Source organism: Pleurodeles waltl, chromosome 2_2 (genome assembly GCF_031143425.1).
Source record: "Pleurodeles waltl isolate 20211129_DDA chromosome 2_2, aPleWal1.hap1.20221129, whole genome shotgun sequence".
Taxonomy (NCBI): domain Eukaryota; kingdom Metazoa; phylum Chordata; class Amphibia; order Caudata; family Salamandridae; genus Pleurodeles; species Pleurodeles waltl.
This window is the reverse complement of record NC_090439.1, coordinates 628,288,711-628,303,427: the sequence shown is the minus strand read 5'-3', so window position 1 is coordinate 628,303,427 and position 14,717 is coordinate 628,288,711.

The window sequence follows — 14,717 nt, the reverse complement described above, 5'->3', positions numbered from 1 at the left end:
ATTTCCTTGGGGAACCCCAGGTGAGCAAAAAACCCATCAATGCACGTCCCACCACAGGGGAGGGGGTGATTGACCTCAGCAGAATAGCTTCTGGGTACCGAATGGCGTGGTCCACCAAGACCAGGATAAACCTGTTGCCCATGGCTGTCTTGGAATCCGGAGGCCCCACAAGGTCAATATCAATCCTTTCAAAGGGGGTACTAACCAACGGAAAAGGTTGGAGGGGAGTCTTGCATTTCCCTCCACTCTTGCCACTTGCCTGACAAGTCTGGCAAGACCTACAATATGCATTTGAGTGCCAGCGCATTAGAGGTCAGTGAAAGTGGGTGACAAACTATTCAAAGGCATTATCCTGCCCCAAATGTCCAGCTAAAGGCACATCATGAGCAGGGCCAGTAGGAAGGCTCTGAAGCACTGGGGTACCACCAGCACACAGGCTGACCCAGGCTCAGCAACCTTATGCTCACTATATAGGACGCCGTCCTCCCAATAGATCAGGTGTGATCCTGGCTCCTTGCCAGTCGCCTGGTCTGCAGCCTGCTGCTGCAAACCCTCCAGACTAGGGCATACTCTCTCTGCCTCACGGAATGCCTCTCTGGTGGGTCCCCCTTCCTGCTGCCACTGTGACAGCTCAGGGACCTTCCCCAGCTCAGCCACCTGTTCCCCTGTAGGCTCTGGAGCATCACTCTCATCAAGTTGGGCTCAAGTTGGCACTGCCTGTACTACTCAGTGTTCTCAGGCATAAGGGTTCTCTGGACCATCCCACTGTCCCTTAGTGAGACAAGGGTCATTTCAGCTGTCACCCACCGACCTGGAACCAACTCCTCCCCAAGAGCAAAACTTGTCAAATCCTGTGACTGAGCACCAGTGGGTGCTGGTGTCCCCTTGGGACATCTGGGATCCCCTCTCACATGACTCACCTGGTCACACGCATAACACTTGGGGGGACCCCCTCCTCAGGTTTCACTTTGGAGAACCATTGTTTCTTCTCACTGGGGGCTGGGAATCCTTACCCTGGGAACTAGTTTGGGGCCCTTTAGAGAACTCTCCCTGTTTACCCACCCTTTCTTCTGAAAGGGACCCTGCCCACCCTTCTCGTGCTCTTCCAATGGTCCGCTTCCTGCGCAAGCTTCCTGGGGTCAGTCAGCTTGCTGTCAATCAGGTGCTGGCATAGCTCTGGAAAACAAAGACTGTACAAGTGCTCCCAAGCAATCAAATTGTAAAGCCCCTCATATGTTGTTACCTTACTGCTGTTCACCCAACGTTCAAGTGACCTGCAAAAGGAATCTACCCACTCCAACCAAGTTAGGGACTCTTTCTTTTTGTAGGACCTAATATTGTCCTTATACTGCTCAGGGGTCAGACTATGGCCCTCATTCTGACCTTGGCGGGCGGCGGAGGCCGCCCGCCAAAGTCCCGCCGTCAGGTTACCGTTCCGCGGTCGAAAGACCGCGGCGGTAATTCTGACTTTCCCGCTGGGCTGGCGGGCGGTCGCCTTCAGACCGCCAGCCAGCCCAGCGGGAAAGAGGCTTCCACGATGAAGCCGGCTCGGAATCGAGCCGGCGGAGTGGAAGCTGTGCGACGGGTGCAGTTGCACCGGTCGCGTATTTCACTGTCTGCGCAGCAGACAGTGAAATACATGTAGGGGCCCTCTTACTGGGGGCCCTGCAATGCCCATGCCAGTGGCATGGGCACTGCAGGGGCCCCCAGGGGCCCCGCGACCCCCCCTACCGCCATCCGGATCTCGGCGGTCCGACCGCCGGGATCTGGATGGCGGTAGTGGGGGTCGGAATCCCCGCGGCGGTGCAGCAAGCTGCGCCGCCGCGGAGGATTCAATGGGGCCGCGGTACACTGGCGAGACCCCGCCAGTGGTGCCGGTCCGACCGCGGCTTTACCGCCGCGGTCGGAATCCCCATTGGAGCACCGCCGGCCTGTCGGCGGTGCTCCCGCGGTCCTCCGCCCTGGCGGTCAAAGACCGCCAGGGTCAGAATGAGGGCCTATATCTTGTGAGTAGGGTGCCCTTCATGATGGTGTAGGTGAGTCCCTGAAGATACCCTAAGGATGTCAGAGTGTCCCTCCCTCTACCTCAAAGTGCTTCCACAGACCCGCCCCCAATGTGCCTCAGGGACCAGATTCATATGGAGAGCAGACTCATACTCCTAGAATCACAAGTTTATGTCATCCTGCCTCTCATAGTCCTTCACTAAGGCCCTCATTTTAACATTGGTGGTAAATGCCGCCTACCACTGCAGCGACGGACGCCAAAAGACCATCGACGCGGCTAATATCCGTCCGCCAGATTATGACCACAGGCGGATTTCTGCCACAAGAAAGGCAGAAATCTGGCTGTGGCCATACTGGCGGAAGGTATTAAGGTGGCACTCCTACCACCAGCAGCGCCACGCCAGTAGGCCGCCGTCAGCCGTACTATGACAAATAATATGGCATGGCCGTATTCTGCTGGCAGACGCTGCTGGTGGTAGCAGCACACCGTCCCGTTCCCTGTCAGAAGACCCCCTGGATGCAGGTAAGTTGGGCTTTCAACAGAGGAGGGGGTGGGGTGTAATGTGTGTGTGTGTGGAGGGGGTTATGTGCACCAATGTGTGAGTGTGTGCCTGAATGTGACTGTGTGTGTAGTGGTGTTTTCGTGGGTGTATGCATGTATGAGAATGCATGTAAGAATGGAAATGGGAATGCGTGTCTGTGTGTAAGTGTGAATGTGTGTACGGATGTGTGCAAGAATGAATAGATGCATGCGTGAATGAATGTGTGTATGCCAGTGTGAGTGAGTGTGTGTGTGTGTGTGTGTGGTACGTGTCTGCGAGTGTGCGTGAATGGGGATGTGGGGGATAGGAAGGGGGGAGCATGGATGGAGAAGGGTGGGGGGCATTGGGGAGTGTTTGGAGGGGTGGGTGAGCCTCCTACCAGTGACAGGGAATTCCTTCACTGTCATTGGTAGGGCTTAGCGCCAAGGTTTTTGTGGCGTTACGAACACCACGAAAACCATGGCCGTAGGCAGGGTCAAAATGGCACCCGCGGTACAGTAGCAGTCACCGGGCTGGAGATTGTTATCTCCGGCCCGGCGGGTGCTACCGCCATGGTGGTTGGAGTGGTAAATTGGTGGTTTGGCTGCAGCCAACCAACCAATGTCATAATGTGGCAGTATGTACTGCCAGCCTGTTGGTGGTACTACCGCCACATTAACACCTACCGCCGGGGTCTTAATGACCCCCATGGTCGTTAGGAATGTATACCCTTCTCTCAGGCTGCACTGATATATTGTTGTCACCATCCTTACTGGACTGGCTCCTCTGATCCAGCTCCCTCAAATTGAACTCATGAGCCAGCAGTATCTTTTTCTCTTCTATGGCTAATCTCCTCTCCTCCATTTCCCTTTCCATTTTCATCCTAAGCTTCTCCATTTCTAACTGATGAACTCTCTCTGCCTGTCTGTCCTGTAACGCTTCAGGAGTCAGACCCTTGGATGATACACTGCTGCCTGCCCTTGAGACCCTCCATGCTGGAATAACAGGTCCACCCAATACACCATTATGTATACTCTGCACCTCCTCATCCTCTTCTATGTGTGCCACCCAGCTTACTTGGCTGTCACCCAGGCCCTCAGTGCCTTTTTTTAATTTCTTTATTGCATTTATAGTGGAACATATGACATAGTGCATAGAAAAGAGGCATGTGTCTCACACATTTGCAATTAACTTCAATACACAACGGTAAACATATAGGGAAGAAAAATGCAGGCAAGACAGCTCCATATACCTACATTTCAGAATTTAGTAAAATTGTTATACAACTCACTGGCGCTCAGGATAGTGTCCCTGAACATCCATGACAATTAGCTGTCAGTCAGTATAGGGCCCTGCAACCTGGAGTGAGTGTCCATCTGGCTCATTCATATATACAAACATGTAACATGTTTAAACTGGATAAATACTATCACCGATCACCATTACCTGCAACAGAGGAAACAAAGCTGATCAGGTGCAGGCACCAGTGGAGTGGACAGATCCACTAACATAAGCTCCCATAGCTCTGTGAGGGGATACTTGCGTAGCCCCAGTGCATCTTCACGCTGGAGAGCCATGTATTCCGCTCCAGCCCAAACAGAGAAGGAACGTGTCTGTGCTTCATATGTCGGTGGGTCAAGAGACTGCCATTTGTGTGTTATAAGTTGTTTGGCTCCCATGAGCCCTAAGTCCAAAAAGTGGGACATGGCCTTCAGCTTCTTACCCCTAGGAAGCAAGCCCAGGAAGCACATTTCCCATGTCAGTAGTAAGGGGAGGTCTACGCAATGCATTAAACGTGCTAGGATTGAGGACCAGTAATGGCTCCGAGTGGGGCATGACCACATCATATGCAGAAAGTCTGCTCCTAGGCTTTGACAGCGTGGGCAAGTGGTGTCTGTTCAGGCAAAATATCTGTACATTTTTTCCGGTGTAAGATAAGCTCTTTGAGTAACATAATACCGGATGAGTCGAAATCGCATATTTCACAGGACATATATGGGAGTTTCCAATATGGTTACCCATTCCTTGCCTGTGAAAGGCCTCCCCTGTCACCCTCCCAACACTCCCGGAGAGCCACAAGTGGGCCAGATATATGCAGCCACAGAGAATCCGCTAACCAGTGTACTATATGCCTCCCTTCTCCAAAGACATGCATATACTGCAGCGTGTAGTGTGTCTGGGGTTTCACCGTGATGTCGCCCCATGCACACTGCAAGTCCTGCCTGAGGGAGCCATACAGAAGAAAAGTACCTGGACCAGTACAGCAGTCTTCCTCAGCGTGTCATGGGTAAGGAGGGTACCATCTGTGTAAAAATCTCCTAGGGTGTATATTTCCACTGCATGCCAGTCAGCGAGCTCTGCAGCTGATGTGACATACACACCATGGGGTGTCCCTAAGAGTGGGATGGCTGGTGCGTAGGGAATAATATCCCTTGTGAGGTAGCAGCATCTACAAAATCACCGATAGGCTAATTTCAGCAATAGGGGCGCCAACGCTGCATACCTAGCACAGGGATGAAATAAAGTAGTTTGCATCGTGACCATGCTGGTTGATCAGTGGCTGTGTCCGCTAGCTGTCTTGAAGAGAACCAAAGGGCCCCCCTCTGTAGCTGCGCAGCCAAATAATAGTGCTCCAAATTAAGCAGTGAAAGACCTCCCAAGGTTAGTGTGCCATAAAGCTTAGAGAGTGCTACTCTACAGCGGGATGTGTTCCAAATTAAATTATGCACATCACGCTCCATGGATCGGAAGAAGGAGGCCAGTATGGTTAGAGGTAGGTTAACAAAATAATACAATGGTCTAGGCAGCACTATTATCTTAACAAGGGCCAACCTGCCAATGACTTTAAGTGGTAATGTCTTCCAGAACATAATTTGACGACGTAGGCCCGCACAGCACTCGTCAGATTCCCATCAAACATATCAGAGTCAGTGTGATATTCCTGTACGCCAAAGTATCTAAATGTGTTGAATTGCCTTGTGAGGCCAGGTGTTATAGGAGTGAGGCCCGGGTTGTACACAGTGGGCGACAAAGGGAAAACACTGGACTTGGCCCAGTTTACCCGCAAGCCAGACACCTTCACATGAGTGTTGAACAATGGTATTATATTGCCAGGGAAGTCCGCTAGGTCTCTAATATACACTAGAAGGTCATCCACATACAAAGAAACCACATGATTCCCATCCCCCTGCGGTATTCCCCAGGATCGTCCCACTCGTCACAGAGCAGCCGTCAATGAGCTCCACCGCAAGTGTAAAAAGCAGGGGAGACAAGGGGCATCCCTGCCATGTGCCGTTCCTGATGCTAATGGGGGAGACAGGAGGCGCCCTGTTTTGGTTCGGGACGATGGAAACATATACAGCAATTTCATCAGCTGTATAAAAAGAGGGCCGAAACCATACTTCGTTAGGATGGCAAAAAGGTAACGCCATTCCAGTGAGTAAAATGCTTTCTCCAAGTCGATCACTAAACAGCCCGCTCGTGGCCAGTGACAGGGGGCAGACATCAGTATCCGAAAAAATCTGCAAGGTTAAGGGACGTCATGCAGCCTGGCATAAAGCCATTTTGGTCCTCATGAACCAATGCAGGCACCAGTGGGGCCAGTCTCATTGCGAAAACTTTGGCTAATATTTTATAATCCATATTTACAGCCTGTAGGAGTTAGACTAGTCGGGTCTTTGTGCGGTTTCAGGAGGCAGACTAGGGTGGCCTCCCTTAAAGTGTGGGGTAAGGATGCCGATGCTAAGACCTCTTTATATAAAGTAAGCAATTTAGGCACTAGTTGGGTTGAGTATGAGTGTGACTTATAGAATTCGGCCGGTAGCTGGTCTGAGCCAGGCGTCTTACTATTTACCAGAGAACGGATATCTTCCTGTATCTCAGATAGCAATGGAGGACCGTCCAGCTCTGAACACTGCTCAGCCGTGATTCGGGGTAGAGGTATCTCTATGAGAAGTAGCTCGATGTCATCGAAAGAAGGACAGAGGTCAGTGTGATATAGAGATCTATAATGAGTGTGAAATGCTGCGTGAATTGAATCTTGCATGTATGCCAAATCACCTGTCTGCACTCGAATAGATAGTACTGCTCTAGGAGAAGTCTCCTGGCATATCAGCCGGGCAAGCAAAGCTCCGGCTCTATCAGCTTTAGCATGCGCATTGGCTGAGTGTACCATGTAAATGAGGCATCTCAAACATTCGAGGAGTTCTGAATTAATTTTATGCACAGTCTGTAGGTGAGGTAAGGCACTGGGGTTCTGTATCACTTCTGACTCATGCAGCAGCAGCTGCCTTTCTATTACGGACATCTCCTGATCCAGCTGCATGCGCACACCAATATTAAGCCCTATACAGTGACCCCACAGCGCTGCCTTAAACGTGTCCTATTCTACTGTCCGAGACGATGCTGTGTCTGCATTAAGTTCAAAGTAGCTAGTAATCTGCTGGCCTATTGACTCCCGGAATGCCGCATCCTCTAATGTTGCAGGCTGCATCCTCCATGTAGGGACAGTGGGCTGCGCAGTCCCATCCCAGTCTAGCTGAAGGTATTGAGGGTTGTGATCGGAATGAGTACAGACCAGATAGTCAGTGTGTACGACTGCCAGTATCAGGCCGACCGTGCAGAGTAGCCTGTCAAGTAAGACATGTAAGCCCTGAGTGGCTGTATAAAAAGAGTACACCCATGCTGCAGCATTATAATGTCGCCAAATGCCCATTAGCTGCCAGTGGTGGAGCCAGGTCACTAAAGCGCGGGCATTGGATATAGTGGTAGTGCGCACAAATGGTGGAAATGAATGATACAGGTCTAATACACAATTAAAATCCCCTCCAATTAGCTCGGGAACATCGCTCCATTGTGCCAGCAACAGGTTGAGCGCATTGAAAAAGGGGTTTTGATCTACATTGGGAATATATATATTACCAAGGAGAACATGCCTGCCATTCAGCCTACCATGAATAAAAATATACGGGCCATCAGTATCAGTGACCTTCTCTATCGGATCAAACGGGGCCCCTGGTCGAACCAATATCGCAACTTCCTGCGCATAGGATGAGTAATTCGTGGAATATACCTGCCCTCACCATTTTCCTATCAGCGCATCTGCCTCTGAACTCATGAGGTGTGACCCTAGCAATAAAGAAATATGGGCATTACAATGTTTCAAGTAAGTGTATATAGCGTGTCTGCACACTAGGGTGTGCATGCCACAGATATTCCATGTTATAACATTAACATGCGTCATCGTGCAGAGAAGGAAAAGGAGGAGGAGCTGCTCATGTGTGTTATGTAGCTGGGAGCGTCAACGACGGGCATGACGAAGCACCTCAATGTTTGTTAGGTAACGTCATAATCTGCCTAGCATCGAACAGGTAAATGGGTAGGTAACAACAACCAACACAGTGCAACAGTAACATAGTGAATACCAAGGGAGCAGCACACTAGAACAAGTGGCCACCCAAACCAAATAATAACAAATAAGGCAAAGATAGTTGGCCTCACAATAGGAGTGACCAGTTGAGAGCTCACAGCATGTACAGAGGGACCACACTGTATGCCACTTAACAGATAGGCCAGTTCTCACAACCATATAAGGAGTATTCTGCATCGGCAACAGCTGTACTTGTATGGAAAAAGACATGAGTATAACAACAGGTAAAGTTAGATGATAGTGTCTGACGCCTGTGGGGTTATATCCGGAAGGTCATAGGGGCTTTGGACAGACGGCCAAGTAACAACATAACTCTCTCCATCTGAGGACATAGAGCCTGGAGTGCCCGACTGGAGCAACACCCCGCACTGGAGAGCGCGCCGCCCACTGCACAGCACTGCGCCGCTCCCGAATTCTCTGCTCCAAATCTGGGACAGTAGGAAGGCCCACACCCTGGATGTGTCTTCATCCTGTGCTGCCCACTTTGGCTCACCGAGAGCCCCTGCCGCCCAGTGGCACAGACCGCATCCGGTGGGCGGCACCGCTGTCCGGGTTCTCAGTCCAGTGCCATGCCTCTTCAGGAGTAGCAAAGAAGTGCATGGTGCCATCAGCTACCACACGGAGTCTGGCTGGAAAAAGGAGAAAATAAGCAACCAGATCCCAAAGACGTCGCTTGACAGGAAATCATTGTGTTGTTTTTGTATCGCAATCATGTAGTTGGGGAAAACATCACTTTGGCACTGTCCACCCGCACCTCAGCCAGTGAGCGGATCTCTTTTAACACCATGTCCCTATCACGGTAGTGAAGGAAACGTATCACCGTCGGCCACTGGGCAGCACTCATGGGGTCCTGGCCTGGAACTCTATGCGCTCGTTCAATGGAGAAAAAAACAGGAGGGTGCCTCAGAGGGGAGAATAGCACACAGCCAGGTGTCGATGTACTCTATGGGATCAGGACCCTCGGCACCCTCCAGCAGGCCAACCAAACAGACGTTGTTCCTATGGGATCTGTCCTCCACATCCTCTGCATGCTGCTCCAACACTCTCACTCTGTCCGATAGTTCCCTCAGGATAGCGTCCAGCTTATCCGTTCTGGGCGGCAGTGTCGTGACAGTTTGTTCCACCAATGTCACCATGTCTGCCAGTTTTCTATGATCTGGGTGCAGTAGACCCAAGTCCGATGACACCATGTTTATTTTGGACTCTAGTTAGGTCCATATGCCGTCAGTGGCCAAAAGCACTGCGTCTAGTTTGTCCCCCAGGGCACTCCGAATTAGCCATGGATGTCATTGACTGTGGTGGGGACCCTCGATGCAGCGATGCCAGCGACTGCCCCTGTCTGCTGGTGACCCATAGCCTACAGTGCAGTGCCATCCACAAGCCAATGAGTCGGTGCAATGGGTCCCATCCTTTCTCGTCTGCGTCCAGTGGCCATATAGCAGGACCTTTTACAGTGCCACAACTTTAGGACGGCTGTCCCACTGACAACACACTCCAGTTGCCAAAGATAAAGACATAGATGGCTCACCCCCTCCAGGAGCAATTAACTAAAGTGCCGTCCAGAGTCCATCTCTCTAAGGTCAGCACATCCAGCTCGCAGACAGGCCCCATGTTATGCCATCAGCAGAGCCCGGGGGCCCCAACAGATGCACCCGCTGTAAGTCGTGTTCATTCAGTGGGACACATCCAATGATTGCATCATGCAGTCCAGTGCCTCAATTCTGCAAGTGCACAGCCGTGTGGCAGAGCGGGTCAGGGCCGCAGCAACAGCCAAATGTGCCAGCGTTAGCCCTGGTCATATATCTTCTGCGCGGCAGCCCCTCAGCCGAGAGTGGCGTTGCCACGGGTCCTGAAGCTCACCAAGACCATAACTGTCTCTTCCAGAGTGTCTGCTCCACGAGGCTCAGGCTTTCAGTGAACACCCCACTTCCTCGGCAGGGGGCCCCACCTGCAGTCCCAGTAGGGTCCGTAACCCACGCAATCCTCCCCACGAGAGCGACACTCATTGCGCCTGAGTCAGCCTACTGGCTCTATGCCCGGATCAGCTCCGCTGCACCTCACCGCAAATGGAATCCATCTGGGTCCAGTCGGGTGATCCTATGCTATGCGGTCCCGATGGCACAGTTGAGCCAGTCTGCGCTCGGTGCACCCATTTTGCCTCTTAGGCTGCACCGTCTCCGAGGGGTGGTTCGGTCCCCAGCAGCCGTCTGGGGGAAAATGCGTGCTGGATTCCGGTAGCTCTCTCCCCCAGCGGTTTCTCAGAGCCGCCGATGATAAAGATCGACTCATGGATTGGCCATAATTTGCAGGGAAAGTGAGAGGCGGTGCGGAACTCCTCTACCTGGCACCCGCCATGTTGGCTCCACAAGACATGCCCCCCTGGCCCTCAGTTCCTTTTGCAGCTTTTCCTTCCTGGTGGAGCTCCTAATGGGACAGGCAAGATCCTCACAGAACTATTTCAGCTTGGCAACTGAGCAACTTTTTAGTTTCCCTAACTCAAAAACAGCTCCAGCTGGTGCATCTCCAGATTGGGACATGATGGCAAATCAAAAAGTGCAAAGTTTCAAGGCAGAAAAAGAGTTCACAAAGAGAAGTTCCAGAATCAATGAAAAGCTCACCAAAAATATGGAAGTAGAGAAAAACAAGTTCAAAAAGAGCAAAAGCAAAACAAGTAGTATGTGGTTACATAACAGCCTGCACTGAAAACAGTAGTGTACACTTAATCACTGTATGTCAAATACAAATACAAGTCCAATCCTCACCGCTGATCACCAATGTTAGAAATGGGGTCTCTGGTTGGCAGTCAGGTTAACCTCTGTCCAAGCTAGGACCCGTACTCTAGTCAGGGCAAAAGGGAAACACACCTGGTTAACCCCCACTCTACCCCTTGGTAGCTTGGCATGAGCAGGCAGGCTTAATTCAGAAGCAATGTGTAAAGCATTTGTACAAACACACACAGTAATACAGTGAAAACACTACAAAACGGACACCACACCAGTTTAGAAAAATAGGTAATATTTATCTAAATCAAATAAGACCAAAACTACAAAAATCCAACATACACAAGTTAAAAGATGAATTTTCAAAATTATGAGTCTTACACCATAGAAATCAATGTAAACGTTGCTTTTGCACAAAATACCTGGCTAGCGTAAAAAATAAAGCTGCACGGGAGAGCATGCATTGGAAAAGGCAGCGATGTGTCGATTCCTTCCTCGCAAGGGAGGTCGTGCGTTATTTTTTCTCCGGTCGGTTGTTTTTCTCCCTCGTAAGAGAGCGATGTGTTGATTTTCAGAAGGGCACCTAGAATCCATACAGAGTCAAGTTGGCTTTGATGCCCAGGGACAATGCATGGAAAATCCAGTTGCACAGTGTTAGAACACCATGCTGCGTGGGGTTTGTGCTGTTATGAGAAGCCGCAAGCAAGTGTTGCACGTCGTTTCTCCACCTGGGATGCGTTTATCTCCCTGCCGCAATGCAGGTGGAGCATTGATTTTAGCCGCAAAGCCGGCGACATGTCGTTTATCAGACTTGTTAGAGATAGTGCATCGAAAATGTCCCTGCACAGTGTTCTGTGCGAGGATTTTTAGCTCTTATCTGCCAACTTCCCCTTCAAGGGCCCAGGGACTGAATAGGTCACCACTTGGCAGGGCAGGAGTCTCAGCAGAGAGTACAGGTGTTATCAAAGGAAGTCTATGATGGCCCTGAGGCTTCAAAACAGGAGGCAAGCTCAATTCAAGCCCTTGGAGATACTTCACAAGCAGGAATATACCACAAAGTCCAGTCTTTGTCCCCTTTCACAGGCAGAAGCTGCAACTGCAGGATAGTCCAACAAAGCGCAGTCACAGGCAAGGGCAGCACTCCTCCTCAGCTCTTCAGCTCTTCTCCTTGGCAGAGGTTCCTCTTGGTTCCAGAAGTGATCTAATCTTCAGGGGTTTTGGGTCCAATAGTTATATACCTTTCTGCCTTTGAAGTAGGCCTACTTTCAAGGAAAGTCTCTGTTGTTCACAAGATCCTGTCCTGCCCAGGCCAGGCCCCAGACACACACTAGGCGGTTGGAGATTGCATTGTGAGAGGTCAGCACAGCCCATTCATGTGTAAGTGAACACTCCTCCCTCCACTCTAGCAAAGATGACTCATCAGGATATGCAGGCTGCACCCCAGCTCCCTTTGCCTCACTGTCTATAGTGGATTCACAAACAGCACAACTATCAAACTGACCCAGACAGGGAATTCACAAACAGAGTAACAGAATGGTTTAAGCAAGAAAATGCCCACTTTCTAAATGTGGCATTTACAAACAGACAATTTACAAAACAACTTTACCAAAAAATGTATTTTTAAATTGTGAGTTCTGAGACCTCAAAATCCGAATTCCTATCTGCTCTCAAAGGAAATCTGCACTTTAATTATATTAAAAGGCAGCGAACATGTTACTTATGAGAGAGATAGGCCTTGCAACAGTGAAGACTGAATTTAGCAGTATTTCACTGTTAGGACTTGTATCACACATCAGTACATGTCTCACCTTTAACATACACTGCACCCTGTCCTTTTGGAAAGGGAAGGTTTAGGCATGACAAGTGGGTACACTTGCTAAGTCGAATTGGCAGTTTAAAACTGCACACACAGACACTGCAGTGGCAGGTCTGAGCCATGTTTACCGGCTACTCATGTGAGTAGCACAACCAGTGCGACAGGTCCACTAGTAACATTTGATTTACAGGCTCTGGGCACCTCTGGTGCACTTTACTAGGGACCTACTAGTAAACCAGATATGCCAATCATGGATAAGCCTATTACACACACATTTGTACATAGAAGCACTTGCACTTTAGCACTGGTTAGCAGTGGTAAAGTGCCCAGAGTATCAAAAACAGCAAAAACAGAGTACAGCACACATCAACAACCTGGGAAGCAGAGGCAAAAAGTTAGGGGAGACCACACCAAGGATGCCAAGTCTAACAGCTGTCAACACACCAACAAGCCATCTTGGGACTCGGCTTCACTTGATTCCCAGAAACAATGATTAAAAAAAAAAAAAAGGGGCCCAGGGTATGGACACCCTGACCCCTTAGCTTTGGTGCCAGGGAAACCCCTCCAGAGAAAAAAAGCATTTATTTTTACATTTTGCCAGGAGTCATGGTGGATCCGTAGATCCACCAAAAAATTAAAAAAAAAAAAAAGAAAAAAAACAAGCGCGGTCTCCCATGCTTGTTTTAACAAAGCCCCCTGTTTGCCAGGTGCTGGAGGCATGTCAAAAATAAGGAGGGGTGCATGAGTCCCTCCTCCCGGGCTTACTGATGCCTCAGGTACTGCCACCCCCGGGTGAATATTCATGAATGCAGGAGGGCCGCATCCGGGGGACCACCACCACCTCCCCATGGCAAAATGCTTAGGGACCGCTACCTCCCCGGGGCCAAACATTCAATGAAATGGGGGTGCGTGGCCAGCAGCCCTGGGGACCACCACCTCCCCAGGATCAAACATAGGATTAATTGTGGGGGAGCCACCTGTCCTCCCACAGCCCAGGGACTGTCACCACCCTGAGGCCAAACATCGTATTAAATGCAGGAGGCACCTGGCCCCCCACAGCCCCAGGGACCACCACTTCCCAGGTCCTAATATAGAATGAAATGTGGGGCCACCCCCTACAGCACTGGGGTCCACCATCTCCCCAGGGCCAAACATACAATAAAAAGCAAGGGGCTAGCTGGGCCCCCGCAGCCCTGGGGACCACTACCTCCCCAGGACCAAACATAGGCCCTCACTACAACCCTGGCGGTCGGTGATAAAGTGGAGGTAATACCGGCAACAGGCTGGTGGTAACTACTGCAAAATTATGACCATGGTGGTGACAACTCAGATAGACAGTCACTTTACCACAACAACCGCCAGGGCAGAAAAAACAGCCACCACGGCAGTAGCCGCCTGCAGCCAGGTGGAGGTCAATGTCCCGCCCACCATATTAAGACCCTGGAAACCGCCACCTTTTCGGGCGGTACCAACAACATCAAAAGTCTGGCGGAAACACTGCACAGAAGGGAAAGGACTCACCTTTGGAGACACAGGGAAGAACCACGCCGCCATGGAGCCCGAACTTCAGATAGTCCTAATGATTTTCTACATCCTGCTCCACCACAAACACCAACGATGGCGAAGACAAGCACGGTGAGTACAGCCGCCTAGCACACAGGGGAGGGAGGGAGGAAAAAGAGAGTGACACACACACGCACAACACCCCCCCACCTCCAACACCATACACATAATCAGCTGCAGTAATAAAACATATTTACATGTACCCCTGAGGAATAATGCAAGGACAACAGGAATGTGCAAAAGTAAGTGTAATAAGAACAACACAGTAGAAATACGAAAATGCAATGTAATGGTATATACATATGTACAGTTCAAGGGACACTGCCCTGTCCTCATTGTGCATGAGCCACAGGGTCACAGGCCTTGGCCCTCACCTGCACCAACACTGAGAGAACACTGCAGGGACATCAGTAGGAAAATAGGCAGGCACCTCAGGGAGGCTGGGAATGAGGGGGCACATCAGCCAGCAGATGGAAAAAGACCACTGGTTCAGGAGGGGGCAACATGCCCATTGCTTGATCCTGGGGAGTGCAAGGCCACAGTCTCTCAAGTGGGTGACTTGCCCACTGGCTCTGGAGGGGGCAACATGCCCTGTGCTTGGTTCTGGGGAGTGCAAGGCCACAATCTCTCAAATGGGTGACTTGCCCACATGCTCTGGAGGGCGC